Source organism: Xenopus laevis, chromosome 1S (genome assembly GCF_017654675.1).
Source record: "Xenopus laevis strain J_2021 chromosome 1S, Xenopus_laevis_v10.1, whole genome shotgun sequence".
NCBI classification, from domain to species: Eukaryota; Metazoa; Chordata; class Amphibia; order Anura; family Pipidae; genus Xenopus; species Xenopus laevis.
This window is the reverse complement of record NC_054372.1, coordinates 65,062,511-65,079,413: the sequence shown is the minus strand read 5'-3', so window position 1 is coordinate 65,079,413 and position 16,903 is coordinate 65,062,511. Positions and strand designations below refer to the sequence as shown.

Below are 16,903 nucleotides of genomic sequence, written 5' to 3'. Positions count from 1 at the left end.
GTTTTGAAATTCTTTACCAGCCCAATGCAACTTCAGCCCTTTAGCAGTGTCTGTGCCTCCAACATCTGCCTTAGTAGCTCCCCATCTTCTTTTGGATCACTGCACATGCTGTATCTTACCTGAACTGGGCATCGACACAAAATAAACTGCATATATACAATTGTAAAGCTACAATACAGAGCTGATTAATTGCATTTTTCACTACACAGCAGCTCAGAAATCCCTTGCAGAATTTAATGATTAGCTCTGTAGAATTAGCTTCCTCGACATGTGAACATCATTTTCTGCTTTATGATTTACTTCAACCCTTCCGCTTCTCATTAACTGCCCAGAGCACTCAGAGCATATGTCACTGACACTTCTACAAAATCCAGGATAGTGACCTATTGTTCACAAATATGGAGTCCTAAATCATTACTGTTATAGAGAATCTAGGCATTTAGGCTGATGCAGTAAGTTCAGTATATAAAATATGGCATTTCTACCCATATTGGTTTTTAGAGTGTAGTTCTCCTTTAAGGATGCTTTTGATTTTATTACATCCTGCATAGGACCCCACCCCATCACTATGTAACTAAACTATAACATCAATATTTTACTATGGGTTCAAATTATATTTCCAAAGCGTTTGTCTTCTCCTTTGTCTTCTAACATACACCTACTTACTTTATTTACAAGAAACAGAATGAAATTATTTAAATTCTACAAGTAATATGGTAAATAATGGAATTGTGTGAAATAAACAAAAAACAAATGACAAAAAAGGAAAACCGGCCCAAATTAAAACTGACTTTGTTGTAACACTTTTCTTTATCATACTTTTACCTTTGTGACTCACAAAACTGAAATATGAAGTGCAGTGCTTTGTAGGTCTATTACTTATTTGAGCAGGAGCCTAAGAGCCTAGTGTGGGTTCCCCCTGCTGCTTATTTTCAAACGGAGTGCTGAAAGGATTAGTATAAATTAGCAGGAGTTTAATACACTGCACAAGGTTACTGGTGAATGCTATAACTGAAGGTGTAAAGATTCATTGGCTGCCATAGAGAGGGGGCATAATGTGCTGCCATCAAGAAATTCTTGCACATTGTTTTTTTGTTTTCCATTCTGGTTTCAATCTGTGTAAATTGCTAAGTGAAAACTTAAATGTGTCCAAGGCATACTTTCGTCTCTGTTTCTTACTTTTATTAATTACATTTTGCATTAGGTTTGTTTTTTTTAAGTGGTTATGGGATTACTAACTAAAAAGGAACAGAGAGAGTTGTTGTCCTTACTGTGTTCTTGTTATTCTTCCCTGTTGAGATTGGTACAGTTTTTAGTGTTTGGGCTGGAAAAATCCAGTCCATGTTGCAAGTCTAAGTTCAGGTCACTTTCCATTATTGTGCTGTTTTCAACTTGCTTTAACCCATAATTCAGTATTGAAATCTATTAAATCACTGCATCTGGAAACTGTCATAATATAAAACTTCTGTTTGCAAAGATGTCTAGTTTTAACAAAGTTACCTATTTCCATACTCTGACAAGCTTTCTTGACAAATATCAGTTTAACACATTGCTTCCTATAAGCGCAGAATCTCATACTTCACTCAAGACACTTTAACTGTACCTGTTCATTATTATTATTTTCTATTATTATTATAGCTTATTTGCATTGTGCTGACATACAAATCGCTTTATAGAAGATTATACCTTGTTCACTTGTCCCTGAACAGTAGACCTTACAATCTGAGGTCAGTTAAATCAGGAGCCAACTATTCTGTATAGTTTTCTTAAAACCAACCTAGCAGCTATTCTACAATTGTTCATAATAAGTTTGTCATTGTAGGCAACATTCTAATAAATCTGTGGTCAAGGGCTAACCATTTGCTCTAATGGGCTTCAGTATGGATTAAATCCATGTGAATGTGGACCCTATTTACAGTACATATATTGATGTTCTTGCTGTCTATGACTTATTTCAGCTAAGGAAAACAGTGTAGCATTTCATTCCTTCTTATATGTGAGTGGATACATATTAGTGGAGAAGGAATTTCTCTGCACATTGGAAGCTGGAGGTCCCCAACCTTTTTTTTTTCTTGTGAGCCACATTCAAATATAAAATGAGTTAGGGAGCAACACAAACATGCAAAATGTATTGGGGTGCCAAATAAAGGCTGTGAATGGCTATTTGGTAGCCAACTATGAGGACTGGCAGCCTACAGGAGACTCTTTTTGGCAGCAAACGTAGTATACACTCATGCTTAAAAATATGAATGAATGGATAAATATAAAATGTATAAAAATTAAGTTTATCTGCTGAAGTATGTTCCCACATTTTACATTACTGCTATGTTATATTCATATAGAGAAACCTGAAGGAACAGTCTGGTGTCACCTCTGTGGGTCAATGCCTTGAATGCAGTGGAAATGCAGTCATATAGTTATTTCTTTTTCTAACAGATTTAAATGTAAAATAAATATTCTGCATATTTTTCCATAGAGCTCCAATGTCTATTAATGACTCATACTTTTCAACACCTACAGATAGAAGCTAGGCAAGTTTATTTTTCAATGTAAGCAAGTAATGCAGAATATTGTATATTTGTAGAATACAGTATCAGTGTAAATTTTCAAATTCTGAAGCAAAGTCCTGTTTTTGTAACTATTACCCCTTCTCTATTTAGTATGGCATGTTCATTACCTGGATCATAAAAAAGTCTCTAGTGTGTCAAAATATTTTTTTTTTTTATTATTGCAACCAACGTGTTTAATTTTATACTCCATGTGCAAATGACTTTTTTTTTACATTTTGCTGGCAATTGTGAACATATTGTTTCAATCATCTTGTAAGTCAAAAGTTCTAAGAATGCCAGAACCAAAGTAAATGTGATAATACTATAAAGTAAAAAGTAGAGCACAATTATTCTTTATTTTTGTAAGATTTTAGATGATTTGATAAAATGGTGGTAAGCAGTAAAACCTCAGCCAGAGATATGAACCTAGCAATCCATAATGTTCCTTCTAATTATATAATTCATTGCATCTGTTCACAGTGAAAACGTGATTTTCTTATACTTGTTTTTTGATCTTGAAACATTTATCTTATTATTTTTTGGAATCCATGTGTGTTTTTTTTTTACCATTTAGATATACTTTCCAAGCCATTGTCATTTATTATCTAAAAAAGGTTATGAAGCAGAACCCTTGGCCTCTAATATGGTCTGTGCTTTTCCATTGAAAATGGAAAACCTAGAATGAAGAATTCTGTAGAGTGTCTGGAAAGCAATAACTGATTCAGTTGGAAAGAGACTGAGCAGACCCAACAATCCTGTTTTTCTCCTCCACACCCATGTTGCCAATATAGGAAATAGCTTATAAAAAAAATATTAACAGATTTTCTTTCTATTAAGTTCTTTGGAGCCAACAGCAATTTTAGGAATATTAAAAATAAATGATGAATGAAAGTGGTCTGATCTGATTTTTACTGGGTTATTATTCATAGCAAGCATTACTAAATGGCTTAGAACTAGGTGGAGTTCTAGTTATTTCAAATCAGAAGAGAGTTTTTGGGGCAGATTTATTAAGGTTCGAATGGTAAATTAGAATTTTAAATTTTTTTTTGTCACAACTCACAAATTCTAATTTAAAAGCACCAACTGGAATCTAAATTCAAATATGAGATTTATCCTACAGTACTTCGACCATGGAAACTGTTCTAATTCAGATATTCGCCACTTAAAACCTCTCGAGTTAATTTAAAGAGCGATAATTAATAACTAATAACATACATTTAAAAAATTAAAGGAATTGATTAGAAATCAAAAGGGAATGACACAGAGAGGAAAATTATATTAACACCTAAACAATTCGGAAAATGAAGTGCCACGTGTGCATTGCCGCAGACGATTTTCATTTTAGCCGGCAGAGGGCAGGGGGAAAGCAGTTCAGGGAAATTGTCATTTTAGCCAGTATAATGTACATGGAATTGCCTCTATGCCATCCTACTATAAATTATGGGGGTATTGTACATGGAATTGCCTTTATGCCATCCTACTATGAATTCTGGGGTATTGTACATGGAATTGTCTTTATGCTATCCTATTATGAATTCTGGGGTATTGTACATGGAAATTTCCTTTGTGCCATCCTGCAGTGAGTTCTGGAGGTATTAAACACTGCATTGCCACTACATTCATTAATATATTCATAGAGGGTGTATTTGTAAAATGGGGAGTGGTTAGTGGGTGTGTGTCCTACAAAGTGGGTGTGGTCTAAAATGTTTTGCCCTGTACCCGGATTTATTTCCAAAAATCTGGTCACATTAATCCATACAGTTTTGCCTGCGGTGTAACGATCGTTCGCCTGAGCAAAAATTCATCTGGCGATAGGGCATGAAACTGCTCTAGCGAACGCCTCTTTCGCTAGCGAATTGTCCTCTACACCTGTTAGTAAATTGCTGATGTCTCTGCGGATGATATTTCTGGCAAATCTCACCTAGCCATGGCCACTTCGCCCTTTAGTAAATCTGCCCCTTGGTCTTGTTAAAAGGAGAAATAGTCAAATGGCATGTCATTGGAGTGTTGAATATGTAATCTTCTAGTACTTTTAGATTAAGTATAGAAATAGATTACATTTTCCTGCACAATTTCCTTTCCCAGATTTCTAAGTGATTTTACATGTCTTCACATTTGTTAGGAGAGCATGGATCTGTTCCAGTACATTTATGAGAAGGAAATAGGCTGTGCCATGGGAATTGATTACAACCACAGGGCAAGAGTAAGAAGCCCAAATAAAGCTAAATATTTAAATAAAAGGATCTTATTGATGTAATTTGTAAGAATTTATCACCAGGTAATTACTAAAAGAATTACTGAAAATGGTTTTCACTTATACCTCTTTTCTTTGGTTCATTTTGGCATTACTGTTAAAATGTAATAGAACTGTATAGTTCCTGTGCTGTAAGGGTGCTCTGAGAAAATCTTTGACTTTTTTAATTGGTTTTATATATTTCAAAAGCAATATATATATATATATAAATGACATATATACATATATTTACAAAAGCAATCTTGTAGAAAGTGATTTGAAACAAATATATTTATTGAAAATTATAAGCATTTATAATAAAGTTGAAAATAAGAGAATGAGACACAATTTATTCGAATAGTGCTAAAGCCAAGGTACAGTAGGTACAAGGAACATTACCCAATATTTTTATTCTTGCAATACTAACTAACCTAGATGTGCAATTGCTATAAATAGGTGCGGCCATAAATTGCACCGTAAAATTTTCATTCAACATGTCAACTGACTCTGGATGTGGTCTTTTCTGCAAAATTGGCACATTTTCCCCATGCATTTGACTGGTGACCTGTGGTACAAATGCAAAATAGTGGGACAATCCATTCATCCATTGATTCTGCCCACATCTGTTCAGAAGCCAGCAAATTGCTCCAGTTAGGCCCATCATGTGTGATATCAAAATAGCTTTTTTGCCTTGTTAATTGACCGCATCTAAAGATCTGTATGACTAGATTACGGTGGTACTCTCACTCTTGGTAGCTTTATTTGCTTTGTTACCTCCCAAGAGCATAAACACATAAAAAGCCAATTTATATCTACAGACAAAATAGTTACACAGTACATCAACTTTGATCAACTTTGCTCAAGGTCTAATTACCCATTGCAACTATCATATGTTTTCTTATAAATACCACACCATATGGTGAGAAATGTTTTACTACCTAATGGAAGTCTTGAAAATATTATTAACTTACCTCCTAATCCAGCCAGAACTCAGGCCTGTTGCAAGGCTGTAGATTTACAAATAAAATGGAAACCCTTAAAGGAGAAGTAAAGCTACTGAAGCAGTTTATTACCAAAAGATTAGCCACAATAGTGGCTATGCCACTTTATTTATGCCACTTTAGTGGCTATGCCACTTTATTTATTCTGCAGAATGCTTTACCATACCTGAGTAAACAGTTCTAGAAAATCTCTCTGTTTGTTGTTGTGTGCTCATGTGTACACAATAGAAGGAAAGAAATGGTGTGTTTCTTTTGACAGAGGAGTCAGAGCAGCATTGCTTTGAGGGGTTACAGGTGTATTTATATAGGAGACCTTTCTGATAAAGCTTACTTAATTTTAGCCTTTCTTTCTCCTTTAAAAAAACATATATAAAATATTTTTGATACTGTTAAGAGCTGAATTAAAGGTTTTTACATGTTTCACTACTCCATCAAGTATGTGGTCCCGTCATCATAACTCTATCATGAACATTGCTTCCCCATCTCATGTGATACACACCTGCAGCTATATGCTGTCTATTTAGTCACCGGAAGAGAAGTAACTGATCACAGACATATGCACTGAACCATTGCTGCGTTTTGTAACCCAAGTACCAGGAGAAAGCCTATTTATAGTATTAGCCAGCATAAACGCTCTCATGTATACGTTTAAGTCCACAAGCTGTCTTTCAGAGGGAACTTTCTGAAAGCATTTTTTAAAATTCATTCTAAAACACACCACTTTTGAAAATAATATTCAATCACTACTGGCTATTGTTCTATAAGGGTTGTTCATCTTCAAAACACTTTTTCCAGTTGAGTTGTTTTAGGATTCTTCTACATAAACAAAGACTTTTTTCAATTGCTTTCCATCTTTTATTTTTTTATTATTGAAGTTTAAAGTTTAATGCTGCTGCCTCTAGTGTTTCAGTCTGACAGCTAGGTGACCCAGGAGCATTATGAACTGTTACAATTTGCTACATTAAATTGATACAATTTGTTGATTCAATTCTCAGCATTACCTAGAAATATTAGCAACTATTGTATCAATTCTAACAGCTGCCTTTAATGGAACTCAGGGATTCTGCTCAGCAGGGCCAAAGATAACAAATGTATTAACTAAATGTTCGCTTTAGAACAGTTAAAGAGTCTGCAACCCCCCCCCCCCCCGTCCCAGAGCTGCTTTAGAAGGTGAATAATGAAACTTTACACTTCAATATTATAAAATCACAAATAGAAAATAGAAAGTAATTGGAAGTATTTCTGGTAAATCTGAAACCAACTGAACTGAAAAAAAGTGTTTGAAGGTGAACAACCCTTTTAAGGAGGAAAATGTGGAATGTTTACAAATGGAATGCAGTCTGCCCCCTGTGGCAGTTAAGGAAAATTTCATGCGCCAAAGGTACAATAACATTTTCGGCATCTCTGTTTCTGGATGGAACAATATATTAACTGACAGTTTATGCAAGAACACCAAATATGTGAAAAGAAATTCCCTTGTCTGCATTTTTTGAATGCTTTTTAAATATCAGTTCCAAAACATTTCTAGAGTTTGTATTTAAAGTCTTTTTTTTTTTCTATCATTGTAATATACACTGGGCAAATATATGTGTTCACAATGGATGCCTCTCTGCATTATACATGAAAATATTTAGCTGCCTCAGCAGAATAGCTGTAGTGCTGAGGTATTCTACTCTATTTCTGTACTGACTTTGAACAATATATTGTTTCCGAATATCTCTCTACATCATATTAAAGTTAATATTATAGGTGAACAAGCCCTTTAACTGTGAAATATTTTACGCAAGTGGCATTTAAAACACCTAAATCTCACCGGATCAAATACCCATATTCACAAGATAATAGCATGCAAAATCTTTTTGTTTTTAATTATAATGAATGGAACACTGTGTTTGTGTGAGCCCTGACGTTGTAGCTTCTGTTAAGCAATTCCAGCTAATGCTATGCAGATGTGAGCTGTCTTGTTTTATACAAGGACTTGACTAGATTGGACAGACAAACTTGGCAAAGTGCTTCCTTAAAAAGGTGACCATATATATTATTTCTTTTTCTTTTTTTTGCCTGATTTGGGCCCCTGAAACGCCACACAGCATCTGTATAGCTGGCAGTGAAATGGTATTTCCAGGCATGCACTCAGTTGGAGGGTAGGAAGCCAATCCATTGCTTTGTCAGAGCAGCTGAGAACTCCATCTGAGTATTACCATGGTGTACGGCAACACAGACCTGTTCCATGAAGCAAGTAAAGCACTGAGCAAATGTTAGGCTTAATATATATAGACCACTACATTGCAGTTTCAGAGAATCACACTGTACAGAGCAGTGAAGGGGAGGGAACAAATCTGCATTGAGAAAAACCACTGTGGTTTTGATTATGCTTTTTCTTTTCTACCAGCAGGTTTAGGAATTTCCTAATGCTTTCACAGCATTCAGTCTCCAAAGTATGACAGTAGAACAGTGACTCAAGGTAAGTGGACAAACTTTTTTTCCCTTTGTTTCTGGGAAATGCAATTCTTTATTTTAACCGATAAAATAATGATTTGTATTACAATGTTTTGCAAACCATTACAGTGTACAGAAATACTGATACTATATACAGTGTATAATAAAATATAAAATCTATTGTAGTTGTTTTCCTGTGCTAGTCTAATAAGGATTTACGCTTTAATAGAAAACACATACTGACAGTTATTTAGGGTTACAGCATCATTAAAAATTTTGTTGTAACATGCTGGTTCTTCTTCAATTAGCTATGCATTTCTTCTATGAGTAGTTTTCAATCTGTAGACTTTGAATTCTGCAATAGCATTTAAACCTTTTATATATGTCATTGATGAAGCCGTCATATCAATTATAAGATAGATTTCACACAATCGTTACTTCATTCTAGATTTCCTGAGTTGTTTCCTTCCATAATCCCCAATGGCTTCAGTTAGCATTGTTTATCATGTAACTTGCTTCCACTAAACCTGGTTTTCAAATCTGTTTATAAAAGTTTCCATTAGTGCACATTCTAGGAGCACAAGTGGATAGCGGAGTACAAGCATAATGCTTGCTGATTATCTAAAACACTTGTTAGTCTGCAAATAGGGTTTCATGAAAAACTTATTACGAGTTTGATATGCCTCACTCCTTTTCACTCTTTAGATCAATATAATTTATGAAATAGTTCAGATTATAAGCAGAAATACACCCAGGAATGTTATAGTGCAACCTGAGTCCTGGATCTGTAAGGCTTGCTATCTACCTCTTGTTACAAGGCACAGATGGCAATATACTGTGTATTCTATGGCATCAGATTGCATAGAATTCATAAATGTGGACTTGGTAGCTCTGCTACTGTTTGAACATTGTATAAAACCCTTGTAGGTTTTTCATTTTAATCCAATAATAAACCTTTTTTTTCAATCTGACTTGTAGTCAAATAGTTTCCAGCATCCCCATGTTTTCTAGATCCTGGGTATTGTCGTTGGAAAACTTAAAAGTTTGTGGTCTAATAACAGAAGGACTGAAATACATATACAATTTGTTGTAGCATTCAGTGAGCACCATTATACATGACTATGCTTTTTGATCTGAGGAGTTGTGGGGTCATGGCAGCTTTGCACACCTGGGCTATCCTTTTGCATAGCCTTTTTATTATTATGGAGACTCTCCTAAAATATCTGCAGTTATAATATTTCTGAACAAATACTCTTTCCCTGCATGTTTTTCTTTCCATTGCACAAAATATATTTGAATGGGTTCCAGTGAACATTAATGCTTCAGACTACATTAGTCGTCATGTTTGTGTACTCCCACCCATGCTGTAATTTAAACTTTAGCTTAGCAGCCACACAAGACATCCATACATTGGAACATGACTTGTATATGTGTCATACACTGCGTCTCAGACATTTTCTTTATCTGGGTAAGCATGAAAATCACATCTTGGAAAGAAATATCAAAGGGCTCTAAGATGTCTTTAGATATTTTGATTTAATGTTACTGCACCTTATATTGTTACACCAATCTATGACTTGTAAATGTTTTTTTAAATGGGTTATATTAATCTGGCTTGGCAGATAATATTGCCCAATCTTGAATACAACCTTGAATATAAATTTAACTTGTGATTGTTTATAGTTTATATTCCTTGAACATTTTCCTTGCTCATCAAGTCCAAAGTAAAATGCCAAGGCTAGAAATTCACAGATAAGGAGTTTAAGGAACAGTAAAATAGGTTTAGCTTAGATTTTAACTTTTAAATTTATTGTCTAATCCCTGATTTTCTTACACATTATATATACTACAGACGAATATGCCTGTATGGGTAAACAACACAAGATCTTTGCTCCTTGTGTTATTGCTATGATGACATGAATTATTGCTAATAAACTGTGCCAAGTATTAATCACTGCTTGATGAAGTTGAAGTCATGTACACAAGAGAATTATGTTATGTTGCTAAACATAAATAAGACTCCAGTCTATGTTTCAGAGCAGTGCCTGAGCAATGGTGTATCTAGAAATAAGTGGGCTCCACAGAAATATCAGAAGACTTTTTTATGTAATATATTGAAGTTGAGTGAGTGAGGGAAAAACTGGGACACCTACTATATATACCTGCCCCCCCTCCCACCAGAATTTGCAGGGTCTGCTTCTCTGATTATTATGCCTCTGCACCTGAGAAAAGAAAAAACAAAAAGCTGTGCTCTCCTGTGGGTCAGGTGATTAGATGTTATTTTATCTTTTCAGTGAAGGCATTTGGTCAAGGATAGCCTAATGGAGATTTTAGTTGACTTTTAATATTTATATGGTGGACCCCTTTTAAGCAATATCTCATTCTGTTTTCATTATTTATCGAGCATGGTTTTTGAATCACCTTCTTTATATTCTTTTTTCAGCCTGCAGCTCTTACTGTCAGTCTATTACTTGGTTAACAGACCAGCTATGAGGGTTCAGTTTTATTGTTACTCATATTGTATATCGCTTATTTTTTTTTGGAGACTATCACCTTTTCATCTTCCATTATGACCCAGTTTGTATGGTAATTAATTTCTAGCAACCAGTTGAGATGCGAAGCCTGAGAGTTGCAGATTTAAAAAACAAGCAAAATGTAGATTGTCTTAAAGGAGAAGGAAAGGTTAAAACTAAGTAAGCCTTATCAGAAAGGTCCATCTAAATATACCAGTAAACCCTCAAAGTAGTGCTGCTCTGAGTCCTCTGTCAAAAGAAACACTGCATTTCTTTCCTTCTATTGTGTACACATGGGCTTCTGTATCAGACTTCCTGCCTTCAGCTTAAACCTCATTGCCCTGGGCAAGAGCATGCTCAGTTTGCTCCTCTGCCCCCCCTCCCTTCTCTACTGTAATCTGAGCCCAGAGCAGGGAGAGACTCAGGCAGGAAGTGGTCACACCGCGTTAATACTGCAGCTCCTATCGAATTGAAGTCAAAGTTTTTTTTAAAGAGACAGTACTTCGATTATCGAATGGTCGAATATTCAAACTATTTTACTTCGAATCATAGTTGTAGTATCCTATTCGATGGTCGAAGTATCCAAAAAATTACTTTGAATTTCGAATTTATTTACTTCAAAAATTCCCTCGAATTCACTTTGACCCTTGATAAATCTGCCCCTTAATGTTTTAGAGCAGGCAACTAACATATTCTTTCTGTATGACAAAAATGAAGCAGTCCCATAAGCTACAAAAATAAGGAATTTAAGGACTCTTAAGTATAAATTCATCTTAACACATTCACCCATCCACCTCACACATTTTTCCCATGCTAATGGTGAAAGCTTCTTTCTTGGCTGATATACAAATACTTAGATTGACCTTGTATAACCTAAAAATCATTCAAATCATTGCAGGCGTTCTGCTTGTAAGTTAAATAATAACATCATATGTCATCAAATGTCTACTGTTATATATATAAATTCAGTAAAAAAACTAATTATTATTCAAGTTCAATCCATCATGTATTTCTCATTAAGTAGGAAATAAATAATAAAAGCATAGAATTTAATTATTTTTTTCTGCATATTTTGGTTTATCATTAAGGAAGCTAATGTTGGCTATTAAAACGTTGAAAATAATGTACCACCTGAAAAAGAGATGATAGATTTATACTGCTGTATACAAAATACACACACATTTTATTATTATATGCAGTATGTATATGTCACATAATCACCTTGAACTATCTATTAATAATGATCTTGAACTACTGTATCTATTAATGAGAGAATAAATGGAGTATAAACCATAAAAATATGAAATATTCTTAATATTTTCAAATGAAAATCAGTACTGGGTATTGGATCCATTATCCAGAAACTCATTATCCAGAAAGCTCTGAATTATAGAAAGGCTGTCTCCCATAAACTCCATTTTATCCAAATAATGCAATTATTTCCTTTTTCTCTGTAATAATAAAACAGTACCTTGTACTTGAACCAAATAAAGATATAATTAATCCTTATTGGAAGCAAAACCAGCCTACTGGGTTAATTTAATGTTTACATGATTTTCTAGTAGACTTAAGACATTAAGATACAATTTAAGGAAAGATCCCTTATCCAGAAAAACCCCAGGTCCCCAGCATTCTGGATAACAGGTTCCTTACCTGTACTAAACAATTATATTGTTTGTTTGATAATAATAACCTCCAGACTATTACGTTTGGGAGGTTTCTGTGGCATCTGTTCCTTAGTGACTGATGACAACCTGAGGCTTAGCATGGGATATAAAGGAAGATGTGAAATTGGTCTTTCTCCCTTGCCAAGTAGTACAAAATAGTTTTGGATGTGGTATGTGTTATGCAGTCAACCTATTTAAAGGTCAAAATAGCGAGCATTTACAGTGCTATTCCCTGCATGGCTCAAGCTACTGTAATTTGGGAATGTTTTTATAGTTCGGCAATAATGCATGAATACTTTAAGTCAAAACCACAATTAAAATAGGTGCAACAAAAAAAAAAGCACATTTACTTAAGTTCCATTTACTTCTGAGGGTTGAGAGCTTTATGCGACAAAGTTTGAACACATTATTAATTATTTTGCCCCACCCTGTCAAATACAAAATTAAAGCAGGATTTAAAATCAACAGACTCATTGTTTTCAGTCTCTGACCTAGAAAATTGTTTTTTGACATAGGTGGGAATTTATAGACCATTTTAACCATGGAAAAAACATCTCCTGAACAGCAGCTTTCTTTCTTTCTTTCTTTCTTTCTTTCTTTCTTTCTTTCTTTCTTTCTTTCTTTCTTTCTTTCTTTCTTTCTTTCTTTCTTTCTTTCTTTCTTTCCCTCCTTGCTATAATAATCTATCAGCACTTGCAGTAATAGTTTTGTCTGCTAATTCTGAATCACAGTTATGTGTAGAGTGTCAGAGCTCTCCTACCAAATTGACTCTGACAATCTGAATAAACTTAAGTGACCCAGGACATAGAGTTCTGATGAGATCTCTCAAGGTTTGGAACATTTTATTTGTAAATGAATAAAATTAGAAAATATTTCACTGGGAGAGATCTTGCGCCGTTGAAGATAAACCCAGACATTCTATAGCAGAAAAAAAAGTTATAGGTGTGTCTTGTGACACAATGAAACATAGTAATGGTATGTTAGTTGGAAGAGCCTGCTTACAAAGAAATGAGCAAGTCAATACAATGCACTACGATTTCAGTTTAATGAACTTTGAAATTGGGCATTAATATAATATGATAATATTGATATGAAATTACTAAAATAGCTCAAATACAACAACCCATAGCTGAAATAAAACTCTCAAATGCTTCAGCTGCCTTGTTCTGGCAGTTATAGTTCAACCACTGAAAAAGGTTGGTTGGGTGCTGGACTTACATATGTTAGGTTACATTATATTGAATTTATTCATTTGGCAATGGGTAGAAAAAACTTTGACAAAAAAGACCTTTGTGGAGAAATGTATTCAGTACAATCTACAACCATGTTGTGGCAGCCTTCCTACTAATTAGAAATGGAAACTGTATTCGTAAGATATGGTTCATGTTTGCGTTTGGATGTTGCTCTCTTATTTCCTGCACCCAAATGAATATACATGAACACACTTTTTTTTTACATTCTGAATACTAATAGGAATATATTTTATATGCTCATGAAGTTCTACTTGTTAAGCAGCTTCAGCATGGTTAATTCTAAGAGCAGAGCCTTTAAAATTCATGATAGTTTCCCTGAATTGTGAAATTATGAAATCTGGCTGTTTGTTGCTACGACCTCATACACTTATACTGTAGAGTAATAAAGACTGCTACCTACTGATTGATTGCTATGGGTTTCTGGACCTGCTGCAACCTTTATGTAATATCCTGCATTATAGTGGATCCGCTCCATGCCCCAGCTCCAATCATCTTCTGCTTGCTTGTAATCACATGCAGCAGCTCAAATACATGAATACATCTGCTTCTCTCAGCCTGAAAAAAATATGAAGGCTGAGAGCAGTGGAGCCAATGCACCATGTGACCTTGGATTAAGGGTAGTGTCATATGGGACTGATTCGTGATCTGTGAATCAGCCAAACTGCTGTCCTCTGCGTCGACCTGGGTGCAGACACATGGAGCTGATTTCGGGACAGATATCAGCCCTCTAGCATCAGCTTATATTAGAGGCCAACATCATTTTCCGTTTGATAATTTGCAACAACTTAGTTTCTCAACAGCTGCTCAAATCTCACCGAGCATATGAGTGTCGTAGACAATTTTCAAGCTGGTGACCCCCCTGTGACAACTTTGAAGTCCTGGATCATTGCTGCTATTGATGAGCTGAAACTTTAGGCTGGTGAAATAAATTTAGTATACAAAAGATGACATTTTAGCCATATAAATTTTTTGGGTTTTGTTTTCCTTTAAACTATTCAATGGTGATGCAACTATATATGGAATGTAGCTGTGTAATAGCATACTGTTATTTCTGGTGCATAAATCCATTGATTATTAGTTAAGAAAATGATTCAGTGGAAATAGATTTAGACAGATCTAGAACCACAGATAGGACAACTGAACAAATAGGATGCTAGAGGATGGAATACTAGATGATATAAAGATGATAAATGATAGACAGACAGGCAGGTAGATTAGATAGAGTACTATTGTGAGCAAATGGATAGTATATTTCTATGTTTCCCTATATACCCTACAGCACATAATAATCTATGCACAAGTAGATCTTTTTATTATATTATGCTTTTATATTACAAAATATTATTTTTGTGTCCATGACTTTACCTAGTAGATAACTGACACAGCTTTGCAACATGACACTCTCTCTAGTGTCAATAATCCTATATTAAAATATTAGCTTTTTTCTGTGGATACTCTCATAATAAGATTCATCTTCCTTTATCGGGGCATAAAATGTCTTTAACAGTTAAGCATATCCCATTGAGATATTTCTTTTTAGACTGAATCTTTATGAGGGTCCAAGTCGCACCACTGCACAAAATAGTGTAATATTTATATTCAGGTTGGTCGACGATTACAATTAAATATGTTTTCATTTTCTATTTTTAATTTTGTTGTAAAATACATTTTTTTTTGCTTTCCTATAAAACAGAAGTATTTATAAATGGTGAACTGGTAACTTGGAACACATATCATATCCAGAAAATACATCTAAAGTGAGGAACATGCAAAAGTAACTTAGATGTATGCACATAGATTGTTTTCTCTGAAATTCCAGCTCCATTTAAATGTTATTTCAGCAACAATAATCATAAAATTTTTAAGAGCATGGGTGGGTTGCTTTTTATGGAAGGCTCCAGTCAGTGTAAGGTTTCAAACTGAAGCCAAAGTTTATTCTTGTTATATATGTAGCAGATTGAACCCGAGAACAGAGGCTGCTTGTCCTACTAAAACTCCTGCTCAGTAGAACAGACAGGCTCATTAACAGGTCAGCTAATCAGGTCTTAGTTTATGGAAATTGCATGCTAAATACGCAAGTCTTGGCTCAGTAAAAAAATTGAGCAGAACATGAAATTACAGATGTGCCTTTGGCAGTGTTTACTCTGCATGTACATTTCCACTCAATAAAATCTGGTGGGCTACCTAAATTAATGAGAGGGCCATAGCTATAGTCCACACTTTGCCCTAAGGATGATGTGTGTCCATACGGCACTCTGCAGAACAAGGGAACCTATAGTAACACTCAGAAAAAAGGTAGTTTTCTTGCATGAAACAGGGACATTTTTATCTACAGGCATGTGAACAAAAAACACATTATTAGGCTATTATTATAGGGAGCTCCCTTCATTGATGAAGTAGTGCTGGTAAATGTGGCTCTGGACCAGCAACATTGACAAGCATTAATGTTACTGTTAGCAAAATGAACTCAAACATCCAGTTGGCATTAGTGGCCTCGGAAAAACATCTATTTTATTATATAACCCTCACAGTATTGTTTTTTTTTTTCATTACAAAGTTAACCCCTGTTGTAGGTTCCATCACTACATTGACAGTAATAAATGTGTTAAATTAATTTGCAGTCTATTAAATGTATATTACAGCAGCCTCTGAGTTCATTGAACTGCAAAAGCCAGAAGACAAAAGAGAATCTATATAACCAAAAAACATTTTGGTCCCCCAAAATGTCAATAATTTTTTTTTGTAGTAGAATCAGTGAGGACCCCCACTGGGCCTGTACAGGGAATCCATCAGTTTTAAGGCTACGTTATTGTTATACCCTTGTTCCTAATCCATCACTAGCTTTTATGAACTATTGTTTCAGGCTTTTGCATTCAGAGGGTGATACAAGGGAAAAAATATACTTTTGCAGTTAGATCTTGGAAATCTGTGTGGCCCATATGCTTCACACATGTACACTACATAAAAATTAGCCATACCATTATTTGACACATGACCACAATTTGTTTTCCTGAGATAAATAAACACCAGCTTGCTTAAAAAATTCAAAGCAAGTCAAATGAAAGGGTTATTCTTTCAGCCAAAACAGAACAGGAATGACTGCTGACATATTGTAGGGCATATTTGTATCTGTTTCTGTATCTGCTCTGTTTCTGTAAATACGTACAGTAGCTGAATAATGTATGGTAGCTGGTTACTGAAAGAAAACATTATTTGATTGCTATGGGTTGCTGAACACAGACTGACAT

At 34.8% G+C, this 16,903-nt stretch overlaps 1 protein-coding gene across 2 annotated transcripts in view; it reads left to right on the top strand.

The window, feature by feature from the left end:
- bmpr1b.S (bone morphogenetic protein receptor type 1B S homeolog) overlaps window positions 1-16,903 on the top strand; it is a 265,162-nt gene that overhangs the window by 115,679 nt on the left and 132,580 nt on the right. For both annotated transcript variants that reach the window (XM_041579676.1, XM_018243406.2), the window contains one exon: window positions 8,176-8,247. The gene's annotated coding sequence lies outside the window, so the exon portion shown is untranslated. The remainder of the gene's footprint in view (window positions 1-8,175; window positions 8,248-16,903) is intronic.